Consider the following 26,351-nt stretch of genomic DNA (forward strand, 5'->3'; position numbering starts at 1 on the left):
GCAATAACATATGACACATCCCCATTCTGAGATGTTAAATATGAAAATTATATGTCTTAGAAGTGCAAATATACAGTAGATTATTTTATGACATATTGTAGTTTACATGCTTCAGTGTGAAAAAAATAATTGAAAATAAATCTTTAAATTGTAGAATCTTAACATTATTGAGTAATGAGATGAGATTTTGAAAACCATTTGTAATAAATTTGAGTTGTCTTATTTAAAGATGACTTATTTTTAATTTTATTATTTTTTACAAAAAGACAAATTCTAAATTTGCTGATCTTTGCTGTAATAATATTTGGCTCTCAGTAGTATGTTACCTGATAGATTTTGCTAGGAAAAAAAAAACCACAGGTATCTTTGCCACTGCAAGGTAAAGGTAGTATGTTAACACTAAATGAGAAACTGCTGTGAAAAGAACAGTTGAAAACAAATATTTCAAAATGTTGCCACTGTTGTATGTTTTTATTGCTGAAAATTATGTAAGTTTGCCACCCACAAAAAAGTTCTTTAAAAATTCAAAAACAATTTGCTATCTGCTTCAGTCTTCCAAATGAGCATTTCAGGGGGTTTTGAATCCATTTGTTAAAAAAAATGAAAAATTTTTTGAAATGTGAAAATTATCATCTTCTGATTGGTTTAAAAGGACATCTGATGGATACCAGCCATAGTAGAATTATGATAGCTGAATGTTAATAACAAACTTGTGTAATTCATGGGTTGGATTATTTTACAATAACTTTTAGTGAGAAAAAGGTTTCCGTTTGGTAAATAAATAAGTAAATAAATAAATAATTTCAAATATGTTTTATTCTTTATCTCATTTTAAATTTTTATTTATGTTTTTATGTACATTTTACAGTGCATATAACATTTATAAGCAAGTGTAAAAACAGCCAAAATCTATTGGGAATGTATTCACAAAAACCTGTTTTTCCCCTGAAATAATGCACAATCTAAAATGTTAAAGACTACTGGTCTTTTAACTTCTAACTCCAGAAGTTCCAATTCTTAAAAAATTGCTAGGTCAGACACAAGATGGTATTACATCTGCATCTGAGCCATTTTCTTTGGGGGAACCAATGAGAGATGGCTGTGACAGGACTTGAATCTGATTGTTAAGCAAGCGCAAAGAATTACAAGAATATAAGATGCAGGCAGTGATGATGGCCTTCTCTTTTCTCCTTTTTTCCCCAAAAGCAAATAAATTAAAAGATAACTGATCATACATAAACATTATTAGGGAAATAATTATGCTATTAGTCCATCTGCTTATCATTCTACTTAGGGTTAAATATCAGGCGATGACTTGTGCTAGTGGTTATTGAAACTGGTGGTTTTTTCATCCTGTATCCTCTATCCATTATCTCCCGACCCTGGCACAATAATTGGCACAGGGCAGGGGATCAATAAGTATTTATTGAGTTGAACTGACTTAATCTAGAGAGGTCTCCCTCTCTTTGGCCAACCAAGGTTATGGGATTTGTTGACTTATCAAAACTTTCAACAGAGTTAGAAAGCAGCTGAAAGATTATATATATAGTTTTTCTTAGCAAATCTAGAGATTTAGCCATCTCTAGAGATCTTTCTTTTTCTTCTTCCTTTTTCCTCTTTCTCTTCTTCCTTCTTCCTCTTTCTCCTCTTCCTTCTTCTTTTACTATCTGGGGAGTTTCCTCATAGATGCATAGCTGTCAGCAGTGATTATTTGTCTAGTAGGGAAAAAAAAATCTTTGTCTCTGTGTTTTCAGAAAAATAAGCCCTAGTCAGTGGATGAAGGAAGAACCTAACATACAAACCAAAATGTCAACATATGCTTGTTAGGCTGATTATTTTTAAGTCTACTACTGTGAGACTGCTTTCTCTGTAGCTGTAGCCAGATGAATATACTTGCAAATCAAAAGCTCAATTAAGTGAATAACCACAGAGACAGTGATAAAGCCTTTTCTAGGAAATACTAGTTCAGTTTCAATTTCTGGTAGTTTTCCATTCCTTTAAATGTCTATTTTGGTTCATTGTTGAGACCAAAAGTCCTGAAAATACTTGATCACAACTGAGTTTTGCTCTGCTTAAAGTGTTACTCATTAGAATAAATATCAAGAGACGGTTGCCAACAGGCAAATGCTGGCAGCAGTTAAGCTAGGTAAGAAGGGTTTGACATACATTTTATCATTTTACATTATGTTTATAGTAACATTTATAGTAAGGAGACTTAGCATCTAAGATTAATTGCCCATCCTTGCTGCCCCACTTTGCCAATGTTTAGTTTTTAACAGTTTTCACCTAAGTTTTAGGTTTACAAATCTGTCCAAAGTGTTTAACTTATGGGACACCAATGTAACTCTTAAGTGCGACGAAGTGTCTTATGCTGAAGGGCTCATATAAAATAGTATAATGCAGAATTCTTAGATTATGAGCAATAATCAAATATTCTTTACATACATAGTCATAACTTTTCTACGAATGACAAACAGCAAGCAGAGATGTTGTTTGTAGATGAACAAACCTATGGAAAATGCCAGGTCTTGGATAGGAGCAATGCAATGAGATTTTTAGGTTGCAAGTGGCCTTGATTTTTTTTTAAATTCAGTTTTATTGAGATATATTCATATACCATACAGTCATCCATGGTGTACAATCAACTCTTCACAGTACCATCATATAGGTGTGCATTCATCACTCCAATCTATTTTTGAACATTTTCCTTACACCAACAAGAATCAGAATAAGAATAAAAAATAAAAATAAAAAAGAATACCCAAATCACACCCCCCCATCCCACCCTATTTTTCATTTAGGTTTTGTCCCCATTTTTCTACTCATCCATCCATATACTGAATAAAGGGAGTGCGATCCACAGGGTTTTCACAATCATACTGTCAAGGGGGCCTTGATTTTTATAACCATAGTTGTCTTAATATAGCAGATAACTTGCTTTTTATTGTTGTGTTATTGTAGTTGGGAGACTGGATTATTTTAAGATAAGTTGTTTTTGTTTTTATTGGAGGTGGGAGACTAGATTATTTTACAATAAAAAATTTTAATTTTTAACTTTATAAATTTTTCTTCCTTCTTTCTCCTTTGCCATTTACTTGGCCTAATGTTGGTGTCTTCTTCCAAACCAATGTTATAAGTCCATAAGGTGCATTCTCCTTAGTGTGAAATGAATTCCCATAGCACTATTTTTTTTTTTTTTTCTTTTTTTTTGTAGCTCTCTGGGCATTTACCACTTTCTACTTTATATTACAGTTTTATATATATATCCTATCTCTTCCACTAGTTAAGGGCTTACACTGAGAGGCAGTGTATGTAGTGGTTCTACACCTGCCCGGGTTCTAACTCTGATTTTGCTACTTACTGGGTAGGTGAGTACTTAATTTTTCTGCCTTAGTTTCTCTTCTGTGAATTGGGGCTGATAATATGTCTACCTCACAAGACTGTTGAGCGGATTGAGTGAGTTAATCCATGAAAAGTACTTGGCAGATATGGATTTAAAACTCCACAAATATTAGGCACTGTCATTGTATTAGCCATGATTTTTTGGGTTGTCAGCAACAGAAACTCAGCTTGAAGTGTATAGTTAAAAAAGTGTCCTTAATGGAAGAATACTGGGGTAGTTTGACTAACCATGGGAAGGGAAAGGTTATAGTCTAGCTTCTTTCCCTCACACTAGGCTCTACCTTATGACTGGGAACAAAACGCCAAAGGCTCTGGTGCCTCACACCTTATACCATCATCTTCAGGATAGGAAAGCTTCTGTTCTCCTCATCTTATGATTGAATAAATAACAAGATGGGGAGAACCTAGAGAAACAAAAGATGTGCTGTATCATTCACTACATCCTGCTCTACATTTTAACTAATGACTGAGATTAAATGAGATAATATATATGAAAACATCTGACTTACATTGTAAGCTAGACTTTAAACTTGTCAGGGCCTGGTCCCTGTCTCTCTTGTTCGCAGTTGTATCTCCAGCCCTAGTGCACATCTGGCATATAATGAGTGTTAAATATATATCTAACTTAATTAACAGATTAGGCCAATGTGCCAGTTTGAAACTGTTAGGGACCCAGAAGAGCCATGATCTTTTAATCCAGTCTTGTTGGATGGAACCTTTTGATTGAGTGTTTCCATGGAGATGTGACTCACCCACTGTGGGTGAGAACTCTGATTAAATTATTTCCAGGGAGGTATGGACCCCGCCCATTCAGGGTGGGTCTTGATTAGTTCACAGGAGTACTTAAGAGAGCTCAAGAGCCAAAACAGATGCTGACGCTTGGAGAGGCTTGGAGATGGAGACAGAAGTACGTTTGGAGAGGCTAAGCTAAGGATGAAGCCCAGAGTTTGCCCAGAGAAGCTAAGACAGGACTCCAGATGCTTAGAGAGAAAAGCTCCAGGAGACCCAAGCAGAAAGCTGAGAGAAGCTAAGAGAGACAGAAGCCTGGAGACATTTTGGAGAAGGGTACTTTGGAACATAACCCGGGAGCAAAGGGCCAGCAGACGCCAGCCATGTGCCTTCCCAGCTGACAGAGGTATTCCAGATGCCATTGGCCTTTCTTCAGTGATGGCATCCTCTTGTTGATGCCTTAGCTTGGACACTTTTAGGGCCTTAGAACTTTAAATCTGTAACCTAATCCCTTTTATAACAGCAAATACATTTCTGGTATTTTGCATAGTGGCAGCCCCAGCAAACTGGAACAGCCATCAATAAATAAATATTAATTTAATTGAAGTGAAGTCATAGAAGGCCATCCTGAGCAAGTGCATGAGGAACACAACGCTTTAGGGTCACATTGTTTTCTGCACATCTGTCATGACAAACCATCTCCACTCTCACTTAACTTTATTCCCGCTGCCTTCACTTCCCTTTCTAATTGAGAAGCTAAAGATCATCTGATATTAATAGCATTAGGTTTCTTCCTTTCTACATCAAATGTGTGTGTGTGTGTGTGTGTTTTCTTCATTCCTTTGAGAATGAATCAGCATTCCTCTTTGTCAAGGCCAAAGCCAAGAACATTAGTGTTCTCAACTTTAAATTTCCTCTCACTTGTCAGTTATACCCATTTTATGATAAGTTTTTATGCTCTTCCTCTTCACTATCTCTTTTCACACAACCTTCAACAAGTTCATGTATTCTAGTCCTAAAAAAGGAAAAATTAAATGATCCTTCCTTTTGATTCTGTTACCCTTTCAAATTCTATCCTGTCACTCCCTTCACTGCTAAACTTCTTGAAAGAATAACCTAAGCATGGTGTCTTGATTTCTCCAACTCCCATTTCCCCCTTATGTCCTTAAAATCAAAAGAATGCCCCCCTCCATGGTCCTAGCATTGAAACTTTCTTGAAAGTCACACTTGTCATAATCTTAGTGTGTTCTTATTCCTTTATTGCCTGGAACTGTGGGCACAGTTAACCAGCCCATCCACTCCAAGGCTCTCACCTCACTTGGGTTCCCTTATGTGTTATCCACTACTCTTTACTTGCCTCTCTGGTCACTGTTTCTTTTCTTCCTTTATCTTCTTGAATATTTTAACTATTCGTGTCTTCAAGTCTCTTTCCAGGCCCATTATTATAGCCCTTGAGGTGTAAAATTAACTCTTCGTTGCATCTGGTCTCATGGTGGTTCAGTTCCTTCTGGAGTTTGTAATCTACTAACTTCGAGTTCATGTCTGGTAGGAGTTGTTTCCTTTTGAGGCCCCAAGTTCTGCAGAAATCCCTACAGAATGGATTTGCCTTTGCTTAATCTGGGGTCCAATGAGCTTCACCATTACAGGCCAGTTTTTTTTTAATCTTCATTTTATTGAGATATATTCACATACCACACAGTCATACAAAACAAATCGTACTTTCGATTCTTTACAGTACCATTACATAGTTGTACATTCATCACCTAAATCAATCCCTGACACCTTCATTAGCACACACACAAAAATAACAAGAATAATAATTAGAGTGAAAAAGAGCAATTGAAGTAAAAAAGAACACTGGGTACCTTTGTCTGTTTGTTTCCTTCCCCTATTTTTCTACTCATCCATCCATAAACTAGACAAAGTGGAGTGTGGTCCTTATGGCTTTCCCAATCCCATTGTCACCCCTCATAAGCTACATTTTTATACAACTGTCTTCAAGATTCATGGGTTCTGGGTTGTAGTTTGATAGTTTCAGGTATCCACCACCAGCTACCCCAATTCTTTAGAACCTAAAAAGGGTTGTCTAAAGTGTGCATAAGAGTGCCCACCAGAGTGACCTCTCAGCTCCTTTTGGAATCTCTGCCACTGAAGCTTATTTCATTTCCTTTCACATCCCCCTTTTGGTCAAGAAGATGTTCTCCGTCCCACGATGCCAGGTCTACATTCCTCCCCGGGAGTCATATTCCATGTTGTACAGGCCAGTTTTTATGGTAACTTTTCTGCTCTAGGTTTCTACTTGGCAGGGATAGTGTGAATTCAGACTTCACCCTGTCTGTTGTGTGGCTTTTGGGTACAAATTTTCTTGCATTTTTCTATCCATGGCCTCAGAAACCAGATTCCCACCTGCTTCCTTGGGCTAGTGGGTGAAGCTTTTTTCTTTTACTCAAATTTATTTCGATCTTATGTCATGTCAAAAAGAATTCGAGTCAACTTTTTTTAATGCATATAATTCAGAAGGTAAAATATGAATAGATTTTTAAAAGCAGTGTTAAATGAAAATAAGGTCGAGTAAAATGAGACATTAGGCAAATTTAAAATACTGTTGGCCACAAGGTCCTACACAGTCTAAACTTCATTCGACAATCTGGCTCTGCTATTCTTAGAGACAAATGAGTTACAGGATTTGGAGATGCTGTTGTAGTTTACTAATGCTCCGGAATGCAAAACAGCAGAAACGGATTGGCTTTTATAAAAGGGGGTTTATTTGGTTACACAGTTACAGTCTTAAGGCCATAAATTGTCCAAGGTAATGCATCAACAATCGGGTACCTTCACTGCAGGCTGGCCAATGGTGTCTGGAAAACCTCTGTTAGCTGGGAAGGCATGTGGCTGGCGTCTGCTCCGGAGTTTTGCTTTCAAAATGGCTTTCTCCCAGGACGTTCCTCTCTAGTCTTCAGCTCTTCAAAAATGTCACTCTTAGTTGCTCTTGGGGTATTTGTCCTCTCTTAGCTTCTCCGGAGCAAAAGTCTGCTTTCAAAGGCTGTCTCCAAAATGTCTCTGTAAGCTGAAGCTCCTCTCTCAGTTCCAGTGCATTCTTCAAAGTGTCCCTCTTGGTTGTAGCAACCTCACTCCTTCTGCCTAAACTTATATAGTGCTCCAGTTAACTCATCAAGACACATGTCAAATGGATGGGGCCACACCTCCATGGAAACTATCCAATCAGAGTCATCACCCCAATTGGGTGGGGTTCATCTCCATGGAAACACTCAAAGAATTACAATCTAATCAACCTAATACATCTGCCCACACAAGACTACATCAAAGATAATGGCATTTTGGGGGACATAATATATCCAAACTGGCACAGATGCCATGATGTAACTTTTGGTGCTCCAAGGAAAAGTCTTTTGTGGTTCTTATAAAGAGGAGAGTGAGTCACATAAAAGACAAGTTTCTCACAATCATCCTGGTACAAAAAACAGAAAAATGTTCCTTTTTTTTTTTTTTTTTGTTATTGAGTCCATCAATAAAAACCTAATGAAAAGAGCTAAGATCGTAAAACTTTTAGAATAAAATGTAGGGAAATGTTTTAAAGATCTTGTGGTAGGAGATGGTTTTCTAGACTTTATACCCAAAGTGCGAGCAATGAAAGAAGAAATAGATAAATGGGATCTCTACAAGATTGAATACTTTTGTACATCAAAGGACTTTGTCAGGAAAGTAAAATAGCAGCCTACTCAATGGAGACAATATTTGAAAACCACATTTTGGATAAGGGTTTAATATCCAGACTATTTAAACAGATCCTACAACTCAACAACAGAAAGCAAACAACCCAATTTAAAAATGGGCAAAAGACATGGATAGATACTTTTCCAAAGAGGAAATACAAATGGCTCAAAAGGATATGAAAAGATGCTCAACTTCACTAGCTTTTAGGGAAACGCAAATCAAAACCACAATGAGATACCATCTCACACCTACTAGAATGGCTGTTCTCAAAAAAACAGAAAAAAGTGCTGAAGAGGATGTGGAGAAAGAGGCACACTTATTCACTGTTGGTGGGAATGTAGAATGGTGCAGCCGCTCTGGAAGGCAGTTTGTTGGTTCCTCAGGAAGCTAAGTATAGAATTGCCATATGATCCAGCTATTCCATTACTAGGTATATACTTGTAAGAACTGAAAGCAGGATCATGAATAGACATTTTCACACTGACGTTTATAGCGGCATTATTCATGATTGTCAATAGACGGAAACAGCCTAAATGTCCATCAACTGAGGAGTGGGTAACCAACTGTGGTATATACATAAGATGCAATATCATGCTGGTGTAAGACAGCATAAAGTCATAATGCATGCAGCAATATGGATGCACCTTGAGGACATTATGTTGAGCGAAATAAGCCAGAAACAAAAGGACAAATACTGTATGGTCTCATTAATATGAACTAACTGTAATGAGCAAACTCTGAGAGTTAAATTTGAAAACACAGGCTATCAGGAGATAGAAAGAGAGTAAAGATTGGGCATTTGGTGCTGAAGGAATACAGAATATTTAACAAGATTGACTGTAAAGGTTCAGGAACGGATAGCACAAGACTGTGTGATGGTAGCACAATATTGTAAGTAGAACAAAGCTGAGTGTGAGTATGGTTGAAAGAGTAAGATTAGGTGCATGCATGTATGCCACAAGAAGGAAAGATAAAGGATAAATCTGGGGCTGTATAACTTAGTGAAACCTAGAGTTGACAATGATGGTGATTAATTGCACAAATATAAGAAAGTTTTCACTAGTGAAAACAAATATATGTCACTATTGCAAGGTGTTAAAAATTGGATGGTGTCTCCTCCTGAATGCCTCTTTGTTGCTCATATGTGGCCCTCTCTCTCTAACTAAGTCAACTTGGCAGGTGAACTCACTGCCCTCCCCACTACGTGGGATCTGACACTCAGGTATAAATACCCCTGGCAACATGGAGTATGACTCCCGGGGAGGAATCTGGACGTGGCATTGTGGGATTGAGAACATCTTCTTGACCAAAAGCGGGATATGAAATGAAATAAGTTTCAGTGGCTGAGAGATTCCAAAAGGAGCCCAGAGGTCACTCTGGTGGGCACTCTTAGGCATAATATAGACAACCCTTTTTCGGTTCTAATGAATTAGAATAGCTAGCAGTAAATACCTGAAACTATCAAACTACAACCCAGAACCCTTGAATCTTGAAGACGATTCTATAAAAATGTAGCTTATGAGGGGTGACATTCTGATTGGGAAAGCCGTGTGGATCACACTCCCCTTTGTCCAGTGTATGGATGGATGAGTAGAAAATGGGGGCAAAAAACAAAGAAACAAAAAGCACCCAGTGTTCTTTTTTACTTTAATTGTTCTTTTTCACTTTAATTTTTATTCTTATTACTTTTGTGTATGTGGTAATGAAAATGTTCAAAAATTAATTTTGGTGATGAATGCACAACTATATGGTGGTACTGTGAACAATTGATTGTATGCTTTGTATGACTGCAGGGTATGTAAATATATCTCAATAAAATTGAATTATTAAAAAATCAGATGGTATATGGAAAAAAATACAAATAATGCAAACTAGGGTCTATAGTTCACAGTAACATTGTTAACATGCTTTCATTAATTGTAACAAAGGAAATATACTAAAGCTAAATGTCAATAAGAGGGGGATATAAGGGAGGGGTATGGGGTTTTGTTTTCTTTTTCTTTTTTCTTCTTCTTTCTTTGCAGAAGACATAGAAATGTTCTCATATAGATTGTGATGGTGACTGTATAACTATGCGATTATTCCAGGAACCATTGATAGTACAGTTAGGATGGAAAGTATGGTGTGTGAATAAAACTTTAAAAAATAAACAGAAAAATACAAGTGCTGGAAAAAAATTAAACCTAATGAAGGAATATGGATGGTTGGGGAGCATTGTCATTCTCTGCTACCTTCTGTCCTCCTAGGATCCAAATATCGCCTTGTGTCCTGCTTCCCATAAGTGGAAAATACTCGCTGATTGATTCCCCAAGGGAGACAACACAAAATCCTATTCCAGTCACTGCCTCCAGCTTAGAGCCAAATTCTCTGTGTATTGAGCAGCGGTCACTATCTAATTGGATATGGCTCCTCTGGGTCCCTTGCCTATAACTCAAGAATATGAGTTATCTGCAACCCCACTCACCCACCCACAATGTAAAACTGTGGACCAGTGACATTGAATGCTCCCCATGGGAAAGGAGAAATTTGTGATATACCAGAAGTCACTGATCCAAAGCACTTCTCTCTGCTGGGTAGGTGTTTTAGAGGTTTTGTTTTTGGCCCACAGGACCTCTGCTAAAACTGAGGCAATAAGAATCTCACTTAGCTATCCTTTTATATGTCAAACACTACAGAGTCATATCAATTTTTAATAGTCTTTCCTCTTCCTTCCAAACTCTTCCCCAAAGATAATCATTTTGTGAGAATCTTTTCACACTTTTCTTCACACCTTTATAAAAAAATGTATAAAAAGAATAAAAGCATGATACTTTTTTCCCTATATTTAAATGAAAATGAAACCATATTACCTTCTATCATCTATCTATCTATCTATCTATCTATCTATCTATCTAATCTCTTATCTATCTTCTGTTTCTCCTAACCACATGGCATCAAATCATTCCATATCACATATAATAGGTCATTTCTTTTTTCAGTAGCTGCAAATACTCCATTCTATGTATATAGTGTGATGTGATCAACCTTTCTCTTATTTATAAGGTTTTTTCCAGTTTTCTCCTATAACAAATAATGCAACATACTCACCAAAATAAAAATATCCTTAAACATATACATATACATACGTATGGTGCTTTAATTTTTGTGTGCTAGTATCTCAATATGACTTTTTGAACCAAAAGTCATGTACCTTTTCTTTTTAAAGGATTCTACCAGATTATCCACACTGTAGAAATTCACACACCCACATTATTGACCAACAGTGGATATTATCCATCTTTTGTAATTGTTATCAATTTAACAGGTAAGTATTGATATCTCATTGCTTTGAGTTGTATATCCTTTACTTTGAATGTCTTTTCATGTGTCTGATAGTTTTTATAAATATTATCTTATCAAAGTCTACTGTCAAGTAATATCATACTAGCTCATGTATAATGTAAGAACATTGAAATAGTGTACTTCTATCCACTCATATTTTGTGCCTTTATTGTACATTTTGCTGTCATATATGTTATAAGCCCCACAATACATTGTTACTATTTTTGCTTTAACAGGTCATTTATCTTGTAAAGAAAGTTAAGATTGAGAAAACAAAAATTTCTGTTTTCTCACATATTTATGAATACCAGAGTTCTTCATTCCTTTCTGTAGATCTGAGTTTCCATCTAATACCATTTTATCTCCCAGCCAAAGAACTTCCTTTAACATTTCCTGTAGTACAGGTCTGCTAGTGACATATTTCTCAGCTTTTGCTTGTCTAAAAATTGTCCTTATTTTGCCTTCATTTTTGAAGGTTTTTTTACTATACACAGAATTGTTGTTTGACTCTATTTTAATTTGAGCACATTAAAGATATCACTTCATAGTCACTTGGTTTGCATTGTTTCTGATAAGAAATCAGTAGTGATACTTATCTTTGTTCTCCTGTATGTAATATCTTTTTTCTCTTGATGGTTTTAAGATGTTCTCTTTATCACTGATTTGCAACAACTTTATTATGTTACATCTTGGAGTGGTTTCCTTGTTGCTTATTCTGCTTAGTGTTTGTTGAACTTCTTGGATCTGTGGTTTTATAGTTTTTCCCAAATTTGGAAAATATTTTCATATTTTCCAAATTTCGTTAGATTTTTTTTGTGTCCCATTTTCTAGATTTCAATTATCCGATGTTAAGAGTGCTTAATATTGTCCTACAGGTCACTGAGGCTCTGTTCACTTTTTTTTTCAGACTTTTGCTTTTTCTCTCTCTCTTTGCTTTGGTTTCTTTCATTTCTATTGCTATGTCTTCAAGTTCATTTCTCTTTCTTCTGCAGTGACAAATCTGTTAAGTCCCTCTAATTAACTTTTTACATAAGATATTAAAATATTTTTTCATTGCTGCAAGTTCCATTGGGTTCTTTTTTTTAGTTTCTGTTTCTTTTCTTAAGTTTATTTATTTCCTTTAAATCTTTGAGCATATTTATAATAGCTGTTGCAAAGTCTTTATCTTCTATTTCCATCATCTCTTTCATTTCAAGATATGTTTCTATCAACTCATTTTTCTCTTATTTATTAGTTACAATATTGGACTTGTTTGCTTGTCTAGTAATTTTTAAAGAGATTATAAATGCTATGTTGTTGAGTGTCTGGATTTTTTTGTCTTCCTTTAAAAATTATTGAATCTTGTTTTGGCTCACTGGTAATTTACTTGCAGTTCTGCTTGATCTTTTTGAGGCTTGTTTTTAATTTTTCTAGAGCAAGTCTGATGTAGTATTTAATCTAGAGCTACTTTTCTAGGAGCTATACTGAAAGCCCTGGGTGTTAAACAAAGTCTCTCCATCTGGGAGGTTAGGAATAGAATGTATCTCAGTCCTTTGTGAGTTTTGAATGTTGTTGTCCTTATAGTTACCCAGTGGTTTTTCTATGTCTGGCCATGTGGATTTTCACTTTATGTACACAAAACTCCCAAGGTGACCCCTATACAGCTTAAAAAAAAAAGTCTATGTAACTGACTCTCTCCCTTCTGGTGTTCTGTCCCGTAAAATCTAGCCACCTCACCTCCTTGAATTTTGATCTCTGTCTCCTCCACTCTATGAGATCTCCATGGTCTAACTGGGTTTTTCCTTTCTATGTTACAGTCTAGAAAATGAGCTTGGGAAGAAAACAACTATTCTCGTTTCTGTATTTGTATATTTGCCTATTCTGGCTATTTCATATAAATGGAATCATATGATATGTTGTCTTTGAGACTAGCTTCTTTCACTTAGGATAATGTTTTCAAGGTTCATCCTTGAAAAACTTTTTGTAGTATATATCAGTACTTTATTTCAGTTTATGGTCTAATAATATTGCATCGTATGGGTATACCACATTTTGTTTATCCATTCATGGTTGATTGCCATTTGGGTTGTTCCACCTTTTAGCTATTATGAATAATGCTGTTCTGAACATTTGTGTAGAGTTTTTGTATGGGCATGCATTTTTTTTTCCGGTGTATTCCTAGGAATGGAATGACTGGGTAAAATGATAATTCTATATTTAACTTTTTGAGAATTGCCAAACTGTTTTCCAATGTGGCTGTAACATTTTCCATTCACTCTAACAATGTTTGAGGTTCTTATTTCTCTATATCGTCCCCCAAATTTATTATCTGGGATTTTGGTTATAGCCGTCCTAGTGGGTGTGAAGTGGTATCTCTTTGTGGTTTTGATTTGCATTTTAATCTATCTATTGGGAAAGCTCAACATTTGCTAAAACATCAAGATGGAGACAATAGTGGGATACAACAGACACTAACCTATATTACTGGTGGAAATGTAAATTGGTGCAATTTCTGTGAGTGCTATTTTGCTTATCTATCAAACATTTAAATCACATAGCCTTTGACTCAGCAATTCTACCTCCAGAATTGTAGAAATTGACATACGTGCAAAGGTTTTCACAATGGCATTGCTTGTATCAATCTTAATTTCCACTTATATGGGATTGTTTAATTGAATGGAATATAGTGCTATACTTAAAAAGAATAAAGCAATTCTCTATGTACTGATATGCAATTATCCCCAAGATATATTGATACATGAAAAAAAGTGAGGTGCAGAACAGTGTTCTACTGTGTTGTCATTTTGTAAAAAGTAATGAGGGAAAAGCTATTTGTACCTGTGTATGCCTAGGATATCTCTGAAAAAATCTGTAAGAAACTGAGAGTAGTTGTCCTTGGAGAAAGTAATTAGGTGGCTGGGAAAGGATGGTAGGGAATATTTTAATAGCAATTCTTACTTTCTGTATTTTTGAACTTTGAAATATATGCATGCATTTACTATTTTGTAATTATTTTGTAATTTATATTTAAATTTTTCTACATAAGAGTTTGGCATTATTTATTGTTAATTCCAACTCACATTATTGTTTGTCACTATTATAAATGAAATCTTTTATTATATTTTCTAATTGGATATTGATGAGACAGAAGGACAGCAATGATTTTTATGGTAAACTATTTTAACAGTTTGTATAATAATTTATAACATTTAATCATATCTGTTATAATAGTTTATCTGTTTTATGTAATTGATCATATCCCCTAAAAATAATGAAACATTTATCTTATCACTTCTAATTCTTATACCTCTTATTTATTTTTATTGTATAGTTGTGCTGGTTAGGTGGAATTTTCCGTGTTTCATTTTTACTAATAGAACAGCCCTTTGTGGTTCACAGGATTATTCCAACTAGAATGGTCTGGAGCAGAACTCTTATTCTCCTCAGAGGCATTAAAACTCTAGTCCCAAAGGCCTATAATTGTTTATTTTATCCTTGCAAGCTATTCAGTTTTATTTTCCACTTGATGCTCTAACTTTGCTTCTGACTCTCTTAATTTCCAGCCTACGGAGTTGTTCTTTCTTGCTTTTGACTCATCTAGGTGCTACAAAAATGAGGATTTTTATGTATTTGGATTTGGAGGGAAGCTTCCTGTATCAGCCTAGTTTGCCTTATTATTATCTGGAAATTTCTGCCTATCTTCACCCCCCTTCTTTTTATTTTTATCCCTATCACTATCCCTATTTCTTTTCCCAGTCACTCAAATATAGGTACATTCATAATGAGGGTTTTTTTCCCCTCTGTTCCTGTCTCCATATTCTTTCTTGTGGTGTATTAGTAGTCTATTGCTACATAACAAATTACTGAAAATGTAGCAGTTTGTAACAACATGTTTATTATCTCACCATTTCTGTGGGTCAGGAGTCTGGGCATGCTTCACTGGATTTTCTGCTCAGGGTCTCACAAGGTTGCAATCAAGGTATCTACTGGGGTGCTGGTCTTATCTGAAACTTGGGGTTCTCTTCCAAGCTCACATGCTTGGTGGCAGAATTAATTTCCCTGTGGCTGTAGAACATGTGGCAACTTACTTCTTCAAGGCCAGCAGGAGACTCTCTTTGAACTCAGGGAGGGCTTCAGGCCCTCTTTTAAAAGGCCCATCTGATTAGGTCATCTAGGATAATCTCTCTTCTGATTAACTCAAATTTAACTGATTAGGGATCTTAGTTACATCATCTGACTACCTTCGCCTTTGCCATTTAAGGTAATGTAATTACAGGTGTGATAGCTTATTATCTTTTCCGTATTCAATTGGTTAGAATCAGTTCACAGGTATCACAGACAGTCAAGGGGAGAGGATTATACAAAGGCATGAACATTGAGGCGGGGTAGTGGTGGGAATCATGGAGACCATTTTAGTAGTCTCCCTGTCACACTTGGTAATCTAACATTTAGATAATTCACTTCTCAGCAAGAATTACTCTCAAATCAGGTCAGAGAAGCTTCCTGAAGGAGGACACATGAGCCCATTGCTTTGCACCCAGAAGGTACACATTGATGTTAACTGAGTGATTACACTGACCAGAGACTGCCAAGGCAATAAGTTGGGAAGGGTGTTTCAAGTAGAGGAAAAGACAGCAAGGCAAGGTTTGCTTTGGTAAGGACAATCATCTTGAATACACAGAGTGCTATTGAGGGACTGAAAACATTGACCTAATCCTGTTTTTAAGTCACTTTTGATATAGAATGACTCGGAGGAAGGAGAGACTGGGTATTTAGGGAGTTAGCATAGAGATGCAGAGGAAGAGTATGGAATTAAGAGACATTTAGGAGGCAGATGCCAAAATAAGATTTGGCCAGATTATGGAATGTCATGGAGAAGAATGAGTCTAGGATGATTTAGGAGATTAAGAAACCTGAAGGATAGGCCTGAGGAGGAGGAAATGAGTTCAGTTTCGAACATGCTGAATTTGAGATAGGTATGGGGCTATGAGGTGGAATATCTAGTAGGCAGTTGGCTATATGGGTCTGAAACTTTGGAGAGAGATCCGGCCAAGATGTATAGATGCTGAAGTCATCAGTATGAAGACGGTGGTTGAAAACACAAAAGTATATGATATCACCCAGGGAAATTTTGTAAACTTCTTGGGACCCATATGAACAACAACCTTTAAAGCATGTGAAAAGAGATGTGACAGACAAGAAGCAGTAAAAGTAGAGGAAAAACCAGGAAAAGAGAGGCCATGGAAAGTGAAGAAGGTGCTATCTCAAGAAGGCAAAGAGCAGTCGACAATGATAAATGCTGCTTCAAAGGAGTCATCTTTATTCATCAATTAATTTTTAAATGGATTTATTGGAAATCTATTCCATGTTTGACTCTAAACACCAAGGAGAGGAACAATTCTAAATATTAAGGATAGAAATTCAGGGTATGGCAGCTTACATTCTAGCAGAGAGAGGGTATACATGAGCAAATGCGTGCAATAAAATATTTTAGTTGCTTGAGCAAAATTTTCATAAGGTACAAAAAGAGCACCAAGTCAGGAGAGGTCAAGCCTACCTATAGAGGATGGGGGCAGGGGAGGAAAGGATTCAGAACAAAATTCATAAGTAAAACTAGCAATTGGATTTGGCCTCGGAGGTCAGCTGTAATCTAGATAAGAGGAATTTCTTTTTAGAGCTGGGAAGAAAGTCAGATTGGTGGAGTAGTGAATGGGGAACAAATAATAAGGAATATAGTTTATTCTTTCAAGAAATTTGGCTCTGAAGAAAAAGAAATAATTTCACATGTATTCTGCTTCTCTCTCACCTTCTTTCTATTGATTTTGCATCTGGTGACCTCTCTCTGTATGTCTCAGATTTAATCCTACCCAGGAGAGAAGATGTGATTAAATTCATTAGTTACTCTCCAAACTCCAAACTCCTATTATGTAGAGTTCTTACATCAGACCACTTATGTTGCCCTTATGTCCAGCAACCCTGCTTCAAGATGCAGTGCATGATCTAATTTAAAATATACACAAATTTGGCTGAAGACTGATGGAAAAGAAATAAATGGAGCTATAGGGACAAACAAATAGAAAGACAAAATATGGAATCCAAAGAAGTTCCCCAGTAAACACTGCAGAAATTCTGTTGGGATCCTAAAAGGCTTTATCTTAGGAGAGTACATGCGAATGGGAAACAGTCAAGCTCTGAAAAATCTTAATCTTAGATTTCATTAAGATGATTCACCACTGGCCAAACTTCCTGCAACAAGCAAAGTCAGTCTTCTCTGTAGGAAAATAACATTAGCCAGAACCTCAAATTATCTTTATAATTTTTCATATGCAATAACTGATTTAAAAACAGCAAGACCAAAAAATAATAATTGATCAAAAACCAGAAAGAAAAGAGAAACAGAGTCACAGGAGATACAAAAATTGGAGTCTTCAGGCATGGATTTTAAAATAAGTTTGATGAATGTGTTTAAGAAATTAAATAACAAGATAGAGAATTTTAATAGAGAACTGAAAACTGTAAAACAATAATCAAATAGAACTTCTAGAATCAAAAAGTAGAGTAACAGAGTTGGGACTGCGTGAATTTGGTTTAATAATAAATTAAATGCAGCAGAAGAGAAAATAAGTAAACTGGAATATTGATCAGAATAAAATATCCAGATTTAAGCAGAGAGAGAGAGAAAAAGATGTAAGAGACACAAAGGGCACAATAAAAAGATCTCACATGCTTGTAACTGTAGTCCATAGACAGAGAAGAGGGAAAATGGGACAGAAGCAATATTTAAAGTCATAATTTATGAGTTTTCCAAACTGATTAAAAAAAAAAAAATCAAGCCACAGATTCAGGAATAATAAATGCAAAGAAGTCTCCAGCAGAATAAGTTAATATAAAAACCATATTTAGAAACATCTTAGTAAATATTCTTGAAAAAGAAGACAAATATAAACCTTAAAAGTAGGCAAAAAAAAAAAAAGACACTTCTCTCTTAAAGAAAAAAAACGAAATACAGGCAATTTCTCAACAGAAACAATGGAACTGAGAAAACAATGTAATGATCTCTTCAGTGGGCTGAAAGAAAATAATTGCCTAGAATTCTTTACCCAGTAAAAATCACCTTCAAAAATAAAGCAAACTAAAAGATGGACGAAACTTTAAATCAAGAGTATTACTAGAGATAAAAAGTGATATTTCAATTGTGGGAAGATGTGGCTGAATAAGAAGCTCCAGAAATCAGTCCCTCCACCAAAACAGCTATTGATCTGGCAGGAACCATCTGAATCAACTACTCTGAAAATCTGGAGTCTAGTGGAAGACTGCGTAGCCTCCAGGGAGGAGCAGGAGGAAGAGGCTGGTAAATTGCCATGAATACCAGCGAGTTTAACCCTCCCTGCAGTGGCTACCATCCCCTTTCTCCCACTTTGTGGTGGGCAGCAGGAGGGACTGCAGCTCAGGCTCCTGGCACAGTATGCTAGTGCCAGGGTGGGAAATAAATATCTAGTCCTTGAGACTCCAGGGATGTGTTGTCTGATTGCATGTCTCTCCTTGTGATACTTCAGATTGCTGGGGGCTGTCTCTGAGGGCAGCCTTTGTTCATCCCTCCTTGGACAAAGGCGACAGATGAATCTTAAAGACAGTAACCTTCCTCAAAACTAGAGAAACCCCCTTAAAGGGCTGCATTAATTGTGCAAGTGCTTAAACAAGAAAACACAGCTTCAAAAGCCATAGAAGAAGCTCTTGGTGCCCTTGCTGGCCCCTGCCTCATCCCCTCCACATTTCAAGGTGGAGCCAGTCTGAGCTCCCATTGTGGATCCCTGGCCCTGTTCCAGAGGAGGCATAGTGGCCCCTTTGTAGATACTGGGGTGTATGTATGTCACTGCCAGTCTATTGGGTGGAATTCTGAGGGATTGAGCTGGGAATGTATCTTGGGCTCACCCTCCCAGAGTTTATCCTGAGGGTAAGAGAAGCTGCTTGTAGACTGCTGGGACAGTGTGAGAAACAATTAAGTTAAAATGGCCTGGGAAAAAGGGCTACCCACATTAAATCACTCAAGAAGGTATCTAGGAGGGGAGAGGTCTGATTCAAAGGGAGCAGAGGGGGCATTCACTTAAACTTCTGTAAACTGTAAAAGAACAATGCTCAAGGTCTCTGGCAGCATAAACCCAGGAAAAGAAGCAGACCCCATATCTCCAGCTCTGAGACCTTATAGCTTTAGCTCCATGCAAACTCAGATAAGACAGAGAGGACCCTGCATTACCATTGGCCATGGGCTGAATTTCTTGATATGACGACTAAGCTCTGAAGGAGAGATCATGAGCCAAGGCAGAGCCAATTTGCAATGATAGCAAAAACTGCTCTTTGCTTTGGGTTGTTTGTTTCGATTAGCTCCTGGCATTCAAGAAAATCTCTTGTCATATCACCAGCTGGATACAATAGCAAGGAACAGACAGCTCAGGGACTGAATGCCAGCGTTAACACTTTAAAATATTAAAATACAATGTGTGACAAAAGATTACAAGACAAAGAAACAGGAAATCATGGCCCATCCAAAGGAATAAGATAAATACCCAGAAATCATCAACAAAGAGGGCAAATCTTGGGTTTACTGGAAAGAGTCTTTAAAAATCATCCTCAATATGCTCAAGGAGATTATGGGAAACATGGAGAAAGCATTAAAGATATGAGGAACACAGTGAATGAACAACATGGGAATCTCTCTAGAGAAATACTGAAATGAAAAATTCCCTAGATGGTTTCAACAGCAGATTGGAGGTGGCAGAAGAAAGAATCAGTGATCTTGAAGACAAGACAACTAAAAGGATTCGGGCTGAGGAGCAGAGGGAAAAAAAATTAAAAATAAACAGAGCCAGAGAGACCTGTTGGACACCATTGAGCCTACCAATATATACATCATAGGAGACCCAGAAGGAGAAGAAAGAGACAAAAGGAAAGAAGGAATATTCAAATAAATAATGGCAGAAAAGTTCCCAAATTTAATGAGAGTTATGAATGTGTATGTCCAAGAAAGCCAGCAAGCCCCAAAGAGGATAAACTCAAAGAGAATCATTCCTAGACACTTAATAATCAAATTGTACAATACCAAGGACAAGGAGAAGGCTCTGAAAGCTGCAAGAAAAAAGCAATGAGTGAGATATAAGAGACTCCCAATAAGATTAAGTGCTGACCTCTCATTAGAAACCATGGAAGCAAGAAGGCAGTGGTAAAAAATATTTAAAGTGCTGAAAGGAAATAATTGCCAACCCAGAATTTTATATCTGGCAAGACTTTCTTTCAAAAATGAGGGAGAGATTAAGACATTTCCAGGTAAACAAAAGCTGAGAGACTTTGTCTCCACTAGACCTGCCCTACAAGCAATGCTAAAGGGAGTTCTTTAGACTTAAAGGAAAAGACACTAGATAATGGATCAAAGCAGCATAAAGAAATAAAGGCTTCTTTTTAGTAAAGTTGCTGAAAGACAAATGCATAAAAAATAATGATAAATCTATGGTTTTAGACATATAATGTACAAAGATACAACTTGTAAAGAGTAAAAAAAATGATGGGGGCAGAGGAGTAGAGGAACTATGCTTGTGTGTGGTACTAGAGATAAGTTTCTGTCAAATCGAATATGATTGTTATAGATTTAGGATGTTAAAGCCCCACAAAAATACTAGCAAACCAAATCCAACAGCACCTTAAAAGAATTATACTCCATGATCAAGTGTGATTTATCCCAGGTATGCAAGGGTGGTAAAACATAAGAAAATCAATAAATGTAGTACACCACAGTAATAGAATGAAGGGGAAAAACACATGATCATCTCACTTGATGCAGAAAAGGCACTTGACAAAATATAGCACCACTTCTTGATAAAAACATTTAGAAAACTAAGGATAGAAGGAAGCTTCCTCAATATGATAAAGGACACATATGAAAAACCCACAACTTACATCATCCTCAATGGTGTAAGACTGAAAGCTTTCCCTCTAAGATGCCCACTGTCACCATTACTCAACATTATATTGGAAGTTCTAGCTAGAGAAATTAGGCAAGAGAAAGAAAGAAAAGGCATTCAAATTGGAAAGGAAGAAGTGAAACTTTCCCTGTTTGCAGATGACATGATCCTATATTCAGAAAATTCTGAAATATCCACAACAAATCTACTGGGAATAATAAATTCAACAAAGTGGTGGCAGGCAAGATCAACACACTAAAGTCAGTGGTGTTTCTATACACTAGTAATGAACCATCTGAAGAAGAAATCAAGAAAAAAAATCCATTTACAATAACAACTAAAAGAATCAAATATCTAGGAACAATTCTAAAAAGGTGTTTTAGTCTTCTAGGCTACCAAAATGCAATATACCAAAATGGACTAGCTTTTAATAATGGGAATTTATTAGCTTACAAGCTTATAGTTCTGAGGCAGTGAAAATGTCCAAATAAGGCATCAACAGATGATGCTTTCTCCCTGAAGACCAACTGCTGGTGATCCTGGACTCTGTCACATGGCAGGGTACCTGGAAGTATCTGCTGCTATTTCTCTTCTCTTCTGGGTTTCTTTGCTTTCAGTTTCTGGCTTCTAGGGGTTTCTCTCTCAGTTTCTATGTGTGTCTGAGTTTCATTCTCTTATAAAGGACTATAGTAAGAGGATTAAGACCCACCCTGAATGATGTGGGTCACATCTTAAGTTAAGATCCTAGTCACCAAAAGACTCTACTTACCATGCATCCACACATACAGGAATGGATTAAATTTAAGGACATGATTTTCTGGGTCACATAACAGCTTTAAACTATCACTCAAGGCCATAAAGAAATAGTACACAGAAAACTACAAAACATTGCTAAAAGAAATCAAAGAAGACCTAAATAAATGGAAAAACATTCTATGTTCATGGATTGGAAGAGTAAATATTAAGATGTTCTACTCAAAGCAATTTACAGATTCAATGCAATCCCAATAAAAATTCCTATGGCTTTCTTTGCAGAAACGGAGAAGTCAACAAACCAATTCATATGGAAGAGTAAGGAGCCCCAAATAGCCAAAGCTATTTTGAGAAAGAAGAACAAAGCTGGAGGATTCATACTTCCCAATCTTAAAACTTACTACAAAGCTAAAGTAATCAAAACAACATGGTACTGACACAAAAACAGACATATAGACTGTGCTGGTTTGAATGTGTTATGTCCCCCAGAAAAAGCCATGTTCTTTGATGCAATCTTGTGGGGCAGACATTTTAGTGCTGATTAGATTGGAATCTTTGGAGTGTTTCCATGGAGATGTGCCACACCCAACTGTGGGTGATCACTCTAATTGGATAATTTCCATGGAGGTGTGGCCCTGCTCATTCAGAATTATATAAGCTCAGACAGAAGGAGCTAGCTTGCTACAGCCAAGAGGGACACTTTGAAGAAAGCACAGGAGCTGCAGATGAGAGACAGTTTGAAGATGGCTGTTGAAAGCAGACTCTTGCTCTGGAAAAGCTGAGAGAGGACAAATATCCTAAATGCAACGAAGAGTGACATTTTTGAGGAACTGCAGCCTGGGAGAAAACCATTTTGAAACCAGAACTTTGGAGCAGATGCCAGCCATGTGCCTTCCCAGCTAACAGAGGTTTTCTGGACACCAATGGCTATCCTCCATTGAAGGTACCCGATTGCTGATGTGTTACCTTGGACACTTTATGGCCTTAAGACTGTAACTGTGTAATGAAATAAACCCCCTTTTTATAAAAGCCAACATCTCTGGTGTTTTGCATTCTGGCAGCATTAGCAACCTAGAAGATAGACCAATGGAATTGAATTGTGAATTCAGAAATCACCCCTCACATTTATAGCCAACTGATTTTTTTTTTAATCTTCATTTTATTGAGATATATTCACATACCACACAGTCATACAAAACAAATCGTACATTCGATTGTTCACAGTACCATTACATAGTTGTACATTCATCACCTAAATCAATCCCTGACACCTTCATCAGCACACACACAAAAATAACAAGAATAATAATTAAAGTGAAAGAGCAATTGAAGTAAAAAAGAACACTGGGTACCTTTGTCTGTTTGTTTGTTTGTTTCCTTCCCCTATTTTTCTACTCATCCATCCATAAACTAGACAAAGTGGAGTGTGGTCCTTATGGCTATCCCAATCCCATTGTCACCCCTCATAAGCTACATTTTTATACAATTGTCTTTGAGATTCATGGGTTCTGGGTTGTAGTTTGATAGTTTCAGGTATCCACCACCAGCTACCCCAATTCTTTAGAACCTAAAAAGGGTTGTCTAAATTGTACATAAGAGTGCCCACCAGAGTGACTTCTCGGCTCCTTTTGGAATCTCTCTGCTACTGAAGCTTATTTCATTTCCTTTCACATCCCCCTTTTGGTCAAGAAGATGTTCTCCGTCCCACGATGCCAGGTCTACATTCCTCCCAGGGAGTCATATTCCACTTTGCCAGGGAGATTCACTCCCCTGGGTGTCTGATCCCACGTAGTGGGGAGGGCAGTGATTTCACCTGCCAAGTTGGCTTAGCTAGAGAGAGAGGGCCACATCTGAGCAACAAAGAGGCTGATTTTTGACAAGGGTGCCAAGTCCACTTACTTGGGAAGTAAAAGTCTCTTCAACAAATGGGGCTGGAAAAAATGGATCTCTATTTGCTAGAGAATGAAGATGGACCCTCACCTTATACCATGTACAAAAATAAACTTTGAATGGATCAAAGACCTAAATATAAGGGCCAGAACTATAGAACTCCTAGAAGAAAATGTAGGGAAACATCTTCAGGACCTTGTGTTAGGTAATGATTTCTTGGACTTCTCACCCAAAGCACAAGCAACAAAAGAAAAAAAATGGAGAAATGGGACCTCCTCAAAATTTAAATCTTTTGTGCATCAAAAAACTTTATCATGAAAGTAAAAAGACAACATACTTAGTGGGAGAAAATATTTGGAAACCACATATCTGATAAGGGTTTAGTGTCCAGAATATATAAAGAAATTCTACAACTCAACAATAAAAAAGACTAACAACCCAATTTAAAAATGGGCAAAAGATTTGAATAAACATTTCTCCAAAGAAGATGTACAAATGGCCAAAATGCACATGAAAAGATGCTCAATATCATTAGCCATTAGGGAAATGCAAATCAAAACCATTATGAAATCTCATTTCACACCCTCAAGAATGGCTATTATTTAAAAAATAGAAAATTACAGGGGTTGGAGAGAATGCAGAGAAATAGGAACCTTCATTCATTGTTGGTGGGAATGTAAATGTTGCAGCCACTGTGGAAGACAGTTTGGCAGTTCCTCAGAAAGTTAAGTATAGAATTACCATATGACCCTGCAATCCTACTTCTAGATATATACCCAAAAGAATTGAAAGGAATCCAGTGTCCATCAACTCATGAATGGGTAAATGAAATGTGATGTATACATACACTGGAAAATTATTCAGCTGTAAAAAGGAATGAAGTTCTGATACATGCGGCAACATGGATGAACCTTGAAAACAGCACGTTGAGTTAAATTAGTCAGACACAAAAGGACAGATACTGTATGATCTCACTGAAATGAAATCATTAGAATAAGGAAATTCATAGTGTAAGAAACTAGAATATAGGTTACCAGGGGTCAGGGTAGGGATAGGGAATGTGGAGTTACTATTTAATGTGTACAGTTTCTATTTACGTTGATGGAGAAGTTTGGTAATGAATGGTGGTGAGGGTAGCACAACATTGTGAATGTAATCAACAGCAAGGAATTATATATTTGAATGTGGTTGAAAGGGGAAATGTTAGGTTGTATATCTGTTACTAGGATAAAAATTTAAAAAAAACATAGGAATGTACAACACAAACAGTGAACCCTATTGTAAATGATGTTAATAGTACAATTATAAAAATGTTCTTTCATGAATTGTAACAAATGTACCATGCTACTGCAATGTGTTAGTAATAGGATGGCATATGGGAACTCTATTTTATGCATGATTTTTCTCCAAACCTGTATCTTCTCTAATGAAAAAAAAAAGAGATAATTCTTGACAATCAAAGGGCCAATAAGGAAGCTATAACATTTCTAAACTTATATATCTAATAATATAGCCTTGAAATATCAAACAAAAAATAAAATGATCTAACTGACATATTTACAATATTACACCAGATGCCTGTAGAACCCACATTCTTTTCAAGTGCATGTAGCACATTTACTGAAATCTTAGTAAAGTGAGAATAGAACTTTCTTAATATTTCAAAGGATATTTATAAAAATCCTACAGCATCATAGAAACATCATACTTAATAGTGAACATTGAATGCTTTTCCTCTGATGTCAAAAACAAGACAAAAATGCCCATTATCACAACTTGTATAGCTAACAGTACACGATGTCCTAGACAATACAATAAGGCAAGAAAAGCAACCAAAAGTAACAAAATGACATGTATCTCTAGAAACTCCAAAATAATCTAAAACAATTACAATTAAAAAGTGAATTTAGCAAAACCACTGGATATAAGATCAACTTATAAAAATCTATGTATTTATGATTATCAACAATTAGAAAATAAATGCCACTTAAAACAGCATCATAAAACATAAAACACCTTAGAATAATCTGACAAAAGATGTTTAAGGCCTTCATGTAGAAAATTTCAACATAATATTTAAAGAAATTAAGACCTACATAGAGGGATATATTATTTTCATAAATCTAAAGACCAAATATTATTTTTAAAATGTCAATTTTCTCTACAACAATTTATGGTTCAGTGCATTCCCAATCAAAATTCCAGCCAGTGTTTTGTGTGAATTATTAAACTGATTCCAAAATACATTTCGAAATGCAGATGGCTAAGAATCACCAAGACCATCTTGAAGAGGAAAATAAGCTGGATACAAGACTTGTTATAAAGCTATCGTTATTAAGGCAGTGTAGTATTGGTGCAAGAAGATACAAATAGATCAAAGCAACAGAACAGAGACCAGAAATAGAGCTGCACATTTTTATGACAGAAATGGCATGGAAGAGCAGGGGAAAAGAAAGTCTTTTTGATAAATGGTGCTGGAGCAGTTGGATATATGTATGGAAAAACACATGTTGACCTCTTCCTTATACCATCTATTTTGGGTAGTCTGTATGTCTAAACATGAAAGGTAAAACAAATAAAAGTGTTGGA

The 26,351-nt window shown here is 36.4% G+C and overlaps 1 protein-coding gene across 1 annotated transcript in view; it reads left to right on the forward strand.

The window, feature by feature from the left end:
* C2H1orf141 (chromosome 2 C1orf141 homolog) overlaps positions 1-26,351 on the forward strand; it is a 232,878-nt gene that overhangs the window by 1,028 nt on the left and 205,499 nt on the right. The window lies entirely within an intron of this gene.

This window comes from Choloepus didactylus, chromosome 2 (genome assembly GCF_015220235.1).
Source record: "Choloepus didactylus isolate mChoDid1 chromosome 2, mChoDid1.pri, whole genome shotgun sequence".
NCBI lineage: Eukaryota > Metazoa > Chordata > Mammalia > Pilosa > Megalonychidae > Choloepus > Choloepus didactylus.